We start from the raw sequence: 12,657 nt of genomic DNA on the forward strand, positions 1-12,657 counted from the left end.
TTAGGAAAACTTTGGCAACAGAGAATAGATTGGAGTGGGGCAGTGAGATTAATTAGAATGTTATTGAAATAGTCCAGGTGATGAGTGAGGTGACAGCTGTGTAAAAAAAGAAAAGGGGACATATAGAAGAGGTGTCCTGAAGGTAGAAATCACAGGGCTTTATCATAGATTAGATAATGTGGTAAAAGAAAGTAAGGATCAAGGAGAAGCAACTAATCAACAGTGTCAAATGTGGCAGAGAAGTCAAAAGATAAAGATGAAAAAAAGGAAGTTAAATGTGTCAATTAAGAAGTCATTGGTAACTTTGAAAGAAACAATTTTACTTGAGTGAAGAGTCAAGGAGGAGAAAGAGAAGGAAAGTCTGAGATTCTAGTGTGCTTGAGGAAAATAGGGAAATTTGAAAGAGGGGTGGATTTAGAAATGTGGAAATAAAGTCTCTCTTATACATTTTTTTCTCCAATTTAAAAAAAATTTTTAATTGAAAGTTTTTAGTTCCAAATTCTACCTTTCCCTCTCTCTCCTGCTCCCTCCCTCAGGTGATAAGCAGATATAGGTTATACATGTGGAACTATGTACAACATTTTCATATTCACCATCTTTTATAAAAAGGCTCCAAAAAAGGGGAAAAAACAAAAGAAAGAATGAAAAACAGCATGTTTCAGTCTGTATTCAATCAATATCAGTTCTGAAATATCTCTGGAAATGGTTCTCCAGAAATGCTTCATCAGTTGTTTGGGACAGACTTGGACCTTTGCATTACTAAGAATAGCTAAGTCATTCACAATTCTTTATCAAAGAATATTGCTGTTATTGTGTACAATGTCTCCCTAGTCCTCTTCACTTCACTATGCATCAGTTCATATATGTCTTTCCAGATTTTTCTGAAATGATCCTGCTTGTCATTTCTTACAGCACAGTAGTATGCTATCACAATCCTATACCACAGTTTGTTTAGTCATTACTCAGTTGGTGGGTATCCTTTTGATTTCCAATTCTTAGCCACCGCAAAAAGAGCTACTATAAATATTTCTGTACAAATATGTCCTTTAGGGGTGGAGGAGATATTAAATGCACAGAGCTCCTGACACAATTACCTCCCCAAAACAGCAATAAAACAAGCCCTGGATCTGTAAAACTCACAAAAAGACAGGCTGAGATTTTTTTCCAGATTAAAGGGGGTCGTGCAGGGCTGAGAGGAGAGTCCAACCCCACTATGGTGCCAACACAGACCCAGACACACTGTGCAAGAGGAACTAACCCCTGAGCCTCCAAATCAGCTGCAGCACCAGTGTCTTCTGGAACTAAGCTTATGGTTGGGTGAGAGGGCTGAATGGCTGGCCGGGGTGGGCGGAGGGGAGGAAGGAGTGTGTGTGTGTGTGTGTGTGTGTGTGTGTGTGTGTGTGTGTGTGTGTGTGTGTGTGTGTGTGAAAAATACAGGGGTGTCTATGGGACCTAAGGAGGAATTTGGCTGTCCCACCCCAGCAGGGAACCAGAAAGAAATCTTGAGCAGTGGGAGGCCCAGGTGGGGGAGGGGCACAGGCTCATTGGTGCTAAGAACCACAACACACAGAGTTCTGCTGGCTGGTTAACTAGCAAGTTGGCTTGAGTTTAAATTAAGACCAGAAAATAGGCCAGGGGAGAGAAAAACCTGCCTTCCCTCAAACCAAAACACCTGGGACCATCTGAAGCTTGGGACAGTGTAGCTTGGAAGTAAAGACCCACCGTAAGAGGGAGTTAAAAGTCAAGTAAAAGATGGCAAGATGAGCAAGCAAAAAAAGTTGAGAATTTTAGAAAGTTTCTTTAGTGACAAGGAAGATTGAGGTACACCCTCAGATGAGGATAGCAACCTCAGGGCCCCTACATCCAAAGCTTCCAAGAAAAATATGAATTGGTCTCAGGCCATGGAAGCTCTCAAAAGGGACTTTGAAGAGATTGTAGGAGAGATAGAAGGAAGATTTAGAGAGGTGGAGGAAAGAATGGAAAGAGAAATGAGAGTGATGTAGGAGAATCATGAGAAAAAAGTCAACATCTTGAAAAGCCAAATGGAAAAGGAGACACAAAAGCTGTCAGAAGAAAATAATTGCCTAAGAATTAGGATTGAACAAATGGAAGCTAGTGGCTTTATGAGAAACCAAGACAGTAAAGCAAATTCAAATGAATTTTTAAAATAGAGGCATTATGAAATATCTCCTTGGAAAAACAGCTGACTTGGAAAATAGATCCAGGAGAGATCATTTGAAAATCATTGGACTATCTGAAAACCATGACCAAAATAAGAGTTTAGATAGCATCTTCCAAGAAATCCTCAGGGAAAATTGCCCTGATATTCTAGAAGCAGAAGGCAAAATAGAAATTGAAAGAATCCACCAATCACCTCCTGAAAGAGATCTCAAAAGGAAAACCTCCAGGAATATTATAGCCAAATTCCAGAGCTCCCAGGTCAAGGAGAAAATATTACAAGCAACTAGAAAAAAGGAATTCAAATACTGTGGAGCTACAGTAAGTATAAAACAAGATCTAGCAGTATCTGCATTAAAGGACTGGAGGGCATGGAGTATGATATTCCAGAGGGCAAAGGAACTGGGACTATACCCAAGAATCATGTACCCAGCAAAACTGATTATAATCTTTCAGAGGGAAAAATGGGACTTCAATGAAAAAGAGGACTTTCAGGCATTTGTGATAAAAGACCTGAACTAAATAGAAAATTTGACTTTCAAATACAAGACCCTAGGGAAGCATAAAAAGGTAAACAGGAAAAAGAAATCATGAGGGATATTAAAAGATTAAACTGTTTACATTCCCACATAGGAAGATAATACTTTGAACTCATAAGAACTTTCTCAGTATTAGGGTAGCTGAAAGGAATACACAGAGGACACAGGTCTGAACTGAACATGAAGGGATGATATCTGTAAAGCATTTATTTTTTGTTTATCCTTGTTCTTTGTGGGGCAAACAGGGTGGGGTATCTTATGTCTGGTGCTGTATTTGGGCTCAGGGCCTCCTGGGTCCAGGACTGGTGCTTTGTCCACTATGCCACCTAGCTAACCCATGATGACATCTTTAAAATAGGGTTGAGGGCTGGGGGCAGCTAGATGGCACAGTGGATAAAGCACTGGATCTGGATTCAGGAGTACCTGAGTTCAAATCCAGCCTCAGACATTTGACACTTACTAGCTGTGTGACCCTGGGCAAGTCACTTAACCCCAATTGCCTCACCAAAAAAAAAAAATAGGGTTGAGGGGTAGGAGGAATGGACTGGGGGGAGGGGGAAGGGGAGAGGTGAACTGGGGAAAGGTAGTTCACATGAAGGAAACAAGAAAAAAAGCTTATAGAGGGTAGGGGAAGAGGGGGAAGGAGTGGGGGAGTGAGTGAACCTTACTATCATCAGAATTGGCTCAAAGAGGGAATAACATACATACTCAAGTGGGTATAGTAATATATTTTTGTTCTGAGGGAAAGTGGGAGGAGAAGGAGATGAGGGGGTAGAAGAGGGGAAGGAGGGAAGGGCAGATTGGGGGAGGGAGCAGTAAAAAGCAAAACACTTTGAAGAAGGTGAAGATGTTCTGCATAACTGCACATGTATGACATATTGGATTACTTGATTTCATAGGGAGGGTTGAGGAAGGAGGGAGGAAGAAAAATTTGGAACACAGAATTAGCTCAAAGACCTTAATCTCATCAGAGTGGGCTCAAGGAATGACATACACACCCAATTGGGAGGAGTAATCTATTTAACCCTACAGGAAAGTAGGAGGGGAAGAGGATAAGGAGGGAAGGGTGAAAGAAGGGAGGAGGAAGTCAGAAGTAAAACACTTTTGAGGAGGAATAGGGTAAAAGAAGATAGAAAATAGAGTAAATATCATGATAAAGGAATTGGATGGAGAGAAATAGTTATGATGATTGACTATAATGGCAAAATGTATGGTACCTACTTTTCTGGGCTATTGTGAAGAAAATTCTTTGTCAATTTTAAGGTACTATATAAAAGTTGTGATGAACAGGATGCTATCAGAAAAACCTAGAAAGACCTACATGAACTGAAGCAGAGTGAAATGTACGGTATACAAAATAACAACAATAGTGTAAGATGATATGCTGGGAAGCATGTGGTTATTTTCAGCAAGGCAATGATCCAATATAACCCTGAAGGACTTATGAAAATTGCAATCCATCTACAGAGAAAGAACTGATAGTATCTGAAAACGGATTGAAACACATTTTTTTTTTGACAATTCCTTAATCTGAAGTTTTGGGTTTTATCTGTTTTCTCTCATAACCTAGTTAATGTGGGGATGTTTTCCATGACTACTCATGTATACCATATTGAATTGCTTGAGTTCTTGGGGGTGGGGTGGGAAGGGAGGAAGGAAGAAAAGTTCGAACACAAAGTTTCAAGAAATTGATGTCAAAATTTGTTTTTACATATATTTTGGAAAATAAAATTCTAAACACACACACAAAAACAAAAAATAAAAACAAACAACAACAAAAAACCAAAAAGGCCCTTTCTCCTTTTTTGGATGTCTGGGATATAGACCTGGCAGACACAGATATTAGAACTATTAAGAAAGCACTTTTCTGATTATCTTGGTCTAAAGCCTTTGAACTCATCTAAATAAGAACTGCTTATCAGTATTTTTCTCTCAATTCAAAACAATGTCTGGCACTGAAATCTTTTCTGTTCATTCTTATCAGAGTTCTAACCAATTTCTAACCCAACCCCAGGTCCTTCTCATCTGATCAGCCTACAAAGGAGTCATTGAGGAAGTGGTAAAGTAATTAGGGTTATGATCCAACTAAAAGAAAGATGAAATTTTGAATTCACCTAATGGAAGGGAGAATTCTTGAAGGGGTTTTAGGAAACTGATTCTCTAGGGTGTCAGTTATCAAAAGGTGGTTGGGGACCCCTGAAGGTGCCCAAGACCTTTTCAAGTCCATGAGGTCAAAACTATTTTTATAATAGTAGTCAGTTAGTAACCATGCGTCCTTCTTGTTCCTGTTGTTATTATTCAGTCATTTCAGTTGTATTAGACTCTTTGTGACCCCATTTGGGGTTTTCTTGGCAAATATACTGAAGTGGTTTGCCATTTTACAGATGAGAAAACTGAACCAAACAGGGTTAAGTGACTTGCCCAGGGTCATACTGCTAGTAAGTGTGTGAGGACAGATTTGAACTCAAGAAGATGTCTTCATAACTCCAGGTCAGACACTCTATCCTCTACCCAAACATTTACTAAAGCATCTATTTTGTCCCAGGTGCTGTGCTAATTGCTGGGGACATTAAAAAAAAAAAAGACAAAAAAACTGTTCTTCTCCTCTAAGGAGCTCACATTCTAATTGAGGGAGAAAACAAGTAAACAAATACATTCAATCAAGCTATACACTGGATAAATAGGAAACAATTAAATATCACTTTAGATAGGCTTTCCGTAGAAGATTAGATTTGGGAGGGGAGAGTGGGGCAATGAGGGTTAAGTGACTTTCATAGGGTCATGCAGCTAGTAAGTGTCAAGTGTCTGAGGCCAGATTTGAACTCAGGTCCTCCTGAATCCAGGGCCAGTGCTTTATCCACCGTGCCATCTAGTTGCCCCTCAGAAGAACAGATTTTAATTGGGATTTGAAGAAACCCAGGGAAGCCAGGGGGAGAGATGAGGAGAGAGATCTTTTCAGGCATGGGACAGAGTCAGAGAAAATGCCTGCACCTGAAAGATGGAATATCTTATTCATGGGACAGCAAGGATGTCAGTGTCGCTGGGTTGAAAAGGAGACAGATACTTGGACTATCCTAGAGCTTCAACAAAAAAAGCTAATTTTAAAATTTAATATTTTTAGCAAAGTAGTATATTCAATAATCCCACATAAATCATCCACATTTCTATATATCACAAACAAAACCCTGCAAGAAAAGATAGTAAGAGATATCCCATTTAAAATAACCATGGGCAGCATAAAATACCTGGGAGTATACCTGTCAATACAAACCCAGGAACTATACAAACATAATTATAAAATACTTTTTGTGTTTGTTTGGTTTTTTGGTGGGGCAATGAGGGTTAAGTGACTTGCCCAGGGTCACACAGCTAGTAAGTGTCAAGTGTCTGAGGCCAGATTTGAATTCAGGTCCTCCTGAATCCAGGGCCGGTGCTTTATTCACTGTGCCACCTAGCTGCCCATAAAACATTTTTAAAGTCGGATTTAAATTATTGGAGAAATATTAGTTGTTCATGGGAGGACAAAGCCAATATGATAAAATTACAATTCTGCCTAACTTAATCTACTTATTTAATGCCAGCCCAATTAAATTACCCCCAAAAATATTTTATTAAGCTAAAAAAATTAATAACAAAATTCATTTGAAAGAACAAAAGGTCAATACTAGCAAAGGAATTAATGAAAAAATGTAAAGGAAGGAGGTTTAGCAGATCTTAAACTATATTATAAATCAGTACTTATCAAAATTATCTGATACTGGCCAAGAAATAGAAAGGTGAATCAGTGGAAAAGAGTAGACATATAATACACAGTAGTAAATGATTATAGTAACCTTGGATTGACAAATGTCAAGATTTAAGCTTTGGGGATAAGACTTCACTATTTGTTAAAAAATTGTTGGGAAAATGAGAAAGCAGTCTGAAAGGAATTAGTTATAGACCAATATCTTATGCCATTTACCAAGATAAGGTGAAAATGGATACATGACCTAAATATGAAGGGAGATATTATAGGTAAATTAGAAGAATATGGAACATATTACCTATCTGAATTATGGATAGGAGAATTTATGAATAAAATGATAGAGAGCATTTTGAGATATAACATGGATAATTTTGATTACACTATATTAGAAGGATTTTGTACAAATTAAACCAATGTAGCCAAGATTAGAAGGAAAGCATGAAATTAAGGGGGAAATGTTATAGACAGTTTCTTGGATAAAGGCCTTATACTTCAAATATATAGAGAGCTTTGTCAAATTTATAAGAATATTAGTCATTCCCCAATTGATAAATAGCCAAAGGATATGAAAAGGCAGGTTTTTGGATGAAGAAATCAAAGCTATATATAGTCATATAAAATACTCTAAATCATTATTGATTAGAGAAATGCGAGTGAAACCAACTTTGACTATCATCTCACAGCTATCAGATTGGTTAAAATGATAGAAGGGAAAATGACAAATGTTGGGGGGGTGTAGAAAAATTGGGACACATGCATTATTAGTGGAACTGTGAACTGATCCAACCATTTTGGAGAGCAATCTGGAATTATGCCCAAAGAGTTATAAAACTTTTTATACGCTTTGACCCAGGAATACCACTATTAGGTCTGTTTCCCAAGTTCATCAGGGAAAAAAGTAAATAATCTATATGTTTTAAAATATTTATAGCAGCTCTCTTTGTGAAGAACTTTATTCGTTGTTGATATTTTTTCTTTCTTATGGTTTTTCTCTTTTCTTCTTCTTCTTTTTTGGTGAGGCACTTGGGGTTAAGTGACTTGCCCAGGTGTCTGAGGCTGGATTTGAACTCAAGTCCTTCTGAATCCAGGGCTGGTGCTCTATCCACTGTGCCACCCAGCTGCCCCTTTTCTTTTTATTCTGATTCTTATTTTACAACATGACTAATATGGAAATATTTATAACATGATTGTGTGTGTCTGTATGTGTGTGTATATATATATATAATATACATACACACACACATATATATATATGATATATATATGATATATCTGATTGCTTTCCATCTTGGGGAGGAGGGAGGGGAGGGAGGAAGAAAAATTTGGAACTCAAAATATTACAAAAATGAATGTTGAGGGGGCAGCTAGGTGGCACAGTGGATAAAGCACCGGCCCTGGATTCAGGAGGACCTGAGTTCAAATCCAGCCTCAGAACCTAACACTTACTAGCTGTGTGACCCTGGGAAAGTCATTTAACCCTCATTGCCATGAAAAGAAAAAAAAAGAATGTTGAGAACAATTTTTACATGTAATTGAAAAATAAAATACTACGAAGTAACCTCCCCTCCAAATGAAGAACAAAAAAAAAGAATGAAAAGGATAGGCTCATTTGAGAATCCTTAGAATAGAGATGATTAATTGAATCCTTGGAAACTTATGAGATCATCAAGTGAAATAGTATAGAGGGATGGGAGAAGGCCCAGAACAGAACCCTGTGGTACAACTGGAGTTTGATAATGTCACCTGAATGAGGATCCAGTAAAGGAGACTGAGAAGGAGCAGTCTCATAGGTAGGAGGAGAACCAGGAGAGAAAAACAGAGACAGAGACAGAGAGACAGAGGAGGAGGAGGAGAAGATCAAAAATGTCAAAGACTGCAGAGAGGTAAAAAAGAATGAGGACTGAAGAAAAAGTCTTTGGATTTGGCAATTAAGAGACCATTTGTGGGCAGCTAGGTGGCGCAGTGGATAAAGCACTGGCCTTGGATCCAGGAGGACCTGAGTTCAAATCCAGCCTCAGACACTTGACACTTAACTAGCTGTGTGACCCTGGGCAAGTCACTTAACCCTCATTGCCCTGCAAAAAAAAAAAAAAAAGAGAGAGACCATTTGTAACTTTGGAGGAAGCAGAGTCAGTGGAATGAATGGTCAGGAGTCAGATTGCAAGGGGTTAAGAGAGTAAGAGGAGAGGCCGTGGAAGCATCTATTATAGATGGCCTTCTCAAGAAGTTAAGCAAAAAAGGGCAGGAGAAATGTAGGATAATAACAAGGATGGAAATATCAAGGAGGGGTTTTTCGAGGATGGGGGAGATATGGGCATGTTTGTAAGCAGTAAGGACAGAGCCAGTAGACAGGGAGAGATTGAGGATAAGTGAGAGAATGGAGATGACAGAGGAGAACAATCTGAGAAAATGAGATGGAATGGGATCACTTGTGCAAGTAGAAGGGTTAGCCTTGGTGAGGAGTAAGGCTACCTCTTCCTGTGAGACAAGAATGGAGACAATAGAGGGAAGAAGAGAGAGGTCACAGTGAATCACCTCATTTTTTTCTGAAAAATTTGAGGTCAGGTTCTCAGCTGAGAGGTTGGAGGGAGGCAGAACCATGGAAAGTTTGAGGAGGGATGAAAAGATTTGGAAGAGCCACTGTGGAGAATAGGCTCATGGGAAGTGCAGAAGGATTGCTTAGAGAAGCAAGGAGGGCCCAGTTGTAGTGGAAGAAATCAGAACAGTTATAGGTAGGACTTTTTCCACCTTTGTCCAGCAGTGCAGGTGTAGGAGCAAAGGAGGCTGCTGGTGGGAGTCATCCAAGGATGAGACTTGGCAGGGCTCAATCAGCTATATAAATGATGAGGCGGGTAGGGACTCAAGAGGAGAGGACAGTGTAGAGTTTAACTAGTTCACCCAAGGGTCAAGATCAGGAAAGGCAGCAGCTAGAGCAGGGGTGATGACTAGAAGAGGAGTAAAGGATCAAGGGATTTGGAGGTCATGGTCAGACAAGAGGATTTCAGAACTCTTGAGCATGTAGGTGGTACACTTGTGGGTGATGGCAAGATCAAGTATATGATCGTTTTTGTGTGTGGCTGAACTCGAGTACAGGAGTAGGTCATGGGAAGTGAGTAGGTCGAGGAAATGAGTGATTAGGGTGTTTAAAAGAGAGTCAATATGTGTGTTGAAGTTCCCTAGTATGAGAGCAGGGGTGGGGAGAAGAAAAAATTTGTTAGCCAGGGACTGAACTACTTGAAGAAGGAAGGCAAGTAACCTAGAGGTCTATAGACAACAACTACCAGGATTTTGATGGATGGTAGATATGAATTGCATGAACCTCCAAGGAGAAGTTACTAAGGCATGGAGGTAGAGGAAGAACCTGAAAGTAGCAATGGAGAGTAAGAAGTATTCTAATTCCCCCTGCCTCAACCAGTAAACCAAGGGCAGTGAGTGTAGCCAGCACTGGGGGCTATGTCATCAGGGAGGGGCCAGGTTTCTGTGATTGCTATAAAATGGAAGGAATGGGAGAGGAAAATATTTAGAATGAAGGCAAGTTTATTACCTATGGAACTGTCATTTCAGAGAGCACAGTGAAACTGGTGGGTCATGTTTAGTTGGAACTTTGGAGTGGGAGGGTGAGGGATATGGGAATAATGAATAAGGTAGTGGGGAATGATGAATGGAACTTAGATGATGACCTAAAAAGGTTCAGAATGATTTGCATGTGTAAGGTATGACCGGGCATGAGAATATGCATCTCTGAGTAAAAGTTATCATTCTTCTTCCCAGGGGAGTCTAGAGATCAGGCAGGAGTACTAAGAGGTTTTAATTAATAATATGGCAAATGTTGATAGATATAGCTGACATAATCAAAAGCTCCATGGAGAGTCCTCCATAATTTTTTTTTTTTTTAGTAAGGCAATTGGGGTTAAGTGACTTGCCCAGGGTCACACAGCTAGTAAGTGTTAAGTGTCTGAGGCCGGATTTGAACTCAGGTACTGCTGACTCCAGGGCCGGTGCTCTATCCACTGTGCCATCTAATTGCCCTGATTTTTAAGAATCTTATCCATTGTTTGATAATAACATAAAATGCAATTTTAAAATGACTTTTATTAGAGTGATTTTCAAAGCCATGGAGAACTGTTGGTTTTAGATCTCTCTCCTCTTAATATCTCTTTCTCTCTGCAAAAGATTTTTAGAATTAGTTTAATATATATTAAATAAATAATTTTTGATAGACTTTAGCTTAAAATGCAGAGCACAGAATTTTCTTCCCAGGAGTAAAGATGCTGTAATGTCAACTTATCCATGACTGTTCACCCCGTCCTACTCACTCATCCCCACTGACATGGGTGGATGTCAGGTATGTGCAGGAAGACTATTCGATAGTCACTGCTCTAGAGTTCAGATTCTGCCACTATGATGACAAGGTGAGGGGTAAAGGAAGTGTGATGAGCTAGGTAAGGGTTCACTGGGGCAGGTGGGGTACATTTCTGTATAGCTGTGCCTAGATGGTGTCAGGTTATATAATCTGGTCGAAGGGTCTCCTGCCTGAGGCAGCCACACTGGAGACTAATGGTAGGTAGGCCCTAAGTGGGGAAAATGTTGAAGTAGTTGGGATAGTTGTATTGTTATTGGAATTATGAGAAAACCCCTATCCTAATGTATAGTTCAGAACCATGTCACTCTTTACTTAAGAAGTTTCCATGGCTCTCTTTTGTCTCTAAGGTAAAAAGGGGGGAAAAAACCCTTCTGGGTTTAGCATTTTTAAAAGCCCTTTTCCATCTGGCTTCAACCAATCTTTCCAGGTTCATTATAGATTACTCCCCCTCAGACACATTCCTGCCAAAATGGCCTATATATCTTCCTCTATAAATATCTTATATGCTTACACAAGTACTTATATTACAGAGGCAGGTGGATGAGGCAGTGGATAGAGTGCTAGGCCTAGAGCCAAGAAGACCTCAGTACAAATCCATCCTCAGACATTTTCAGTCTAATCCTAGGCAAGTCATTTATTTAACTTTTGTCTGCCTCAGTTTTCTCAACTATAAAATAGGCATAGTAATAGCATCTACTTCCCGGGGTTGTTGTGAACATCAAATAAGATAATATTTGTAAAACACTTAACACAGTTCCTGGAACACAGTAGGCATTTAATAAATGTTTGTTTCTTTCCTTCCTTATGTTCAACATTCTATCTATTGCTTCTGTGTCCTAAGGCATGAATGATTGATTGAATGAATGTTCTCCTTCCTCCTTACCCATGCCTCTCAAAAACAATAGCACTTCAAGGCTCAACTAATGTTTACTCCTATAAGAAGTTTTTCCTGGCTCCTCCAGTTCTTAGCGCTCCCTCTAAAAAGACAACTTTTTATTGACTTATATGGGTACATATTGTATTCCTCTATTATAATGTAAGCTCACTGAAATTTGCTAGGTGTTTTGTCTTCCTCATTAAAATTTAAGATCAGGGCAGAGGCCATTTCTTGTTCAATAATTTTTAAGAATTTTGGGGGTTTGTTTTTGTGTCCACCATGCATTAGTAAGCATCTAATAAGTGAATTCAATTGAATATGAGGACACTGCAGGAAAGAGAAGAAAGCTAGGGGAGAGTCTAAGAGACATTTGAGAAGATAGGGCTAGGGACATTGAGGAAGATGGAAAGAGGCTAGGGGATAGGAAAGAGGCTCACGGACTAGAGAAGAGGGGTCATGGGGTTACTACAGGAAAGGGAAAGAGACAAAGAAAGGAAAGGAAGCTGAGGACACTGTGAGAAAGAAGTGGGCTAGAGAATGAATGAATGAATAAATAAATGAATGAATGAATGAATGAATGAAAAAACATGTATTAAGTACTATGTGCAAAACATCATGCGAAGTTCTAATTATATGAATTTTTTAAAAATACAGTTCTGCTCTCAAGGAGCTCACTTTTCATTGAGGGAGATAACACACCTAGCAGATTTCAGTTGCAGACCAGATAGAAAAGACCTATGGTCCTTAGGGTGCAGCAGCAAAGCAGATGATAAAACATCTTTTAAAATCTCATTTCTCTGATAAAGTAACATTGGTTTCTGATGTTGGACTTCTGATAGTGCCAAGAATTTTATTTTCTGGGTCTTGAGTAGTTGTGACCACATAACCCTCAGAAGCAGCCACAAATCCACAGAGGTTAATTTCCCCTAGATACTGGTTTTAAGGGCTGGGCTAA

This window comes from Dromiciops gliroides, chromosome 4 (genome assembly GCF_019393635.1).
Source record: "Dromiciops gliroides isolate mDroGli1 chromosome 4, mDroGli1.pri, whole genome shotgun sequence".
NCBI classification, from domain to species: Eukaryota; Metazoa; Chordata; class Mammalia; order Microbiotheria; family Microbiotheriidae; genus Dromiciops; species Dromiciops gliroides.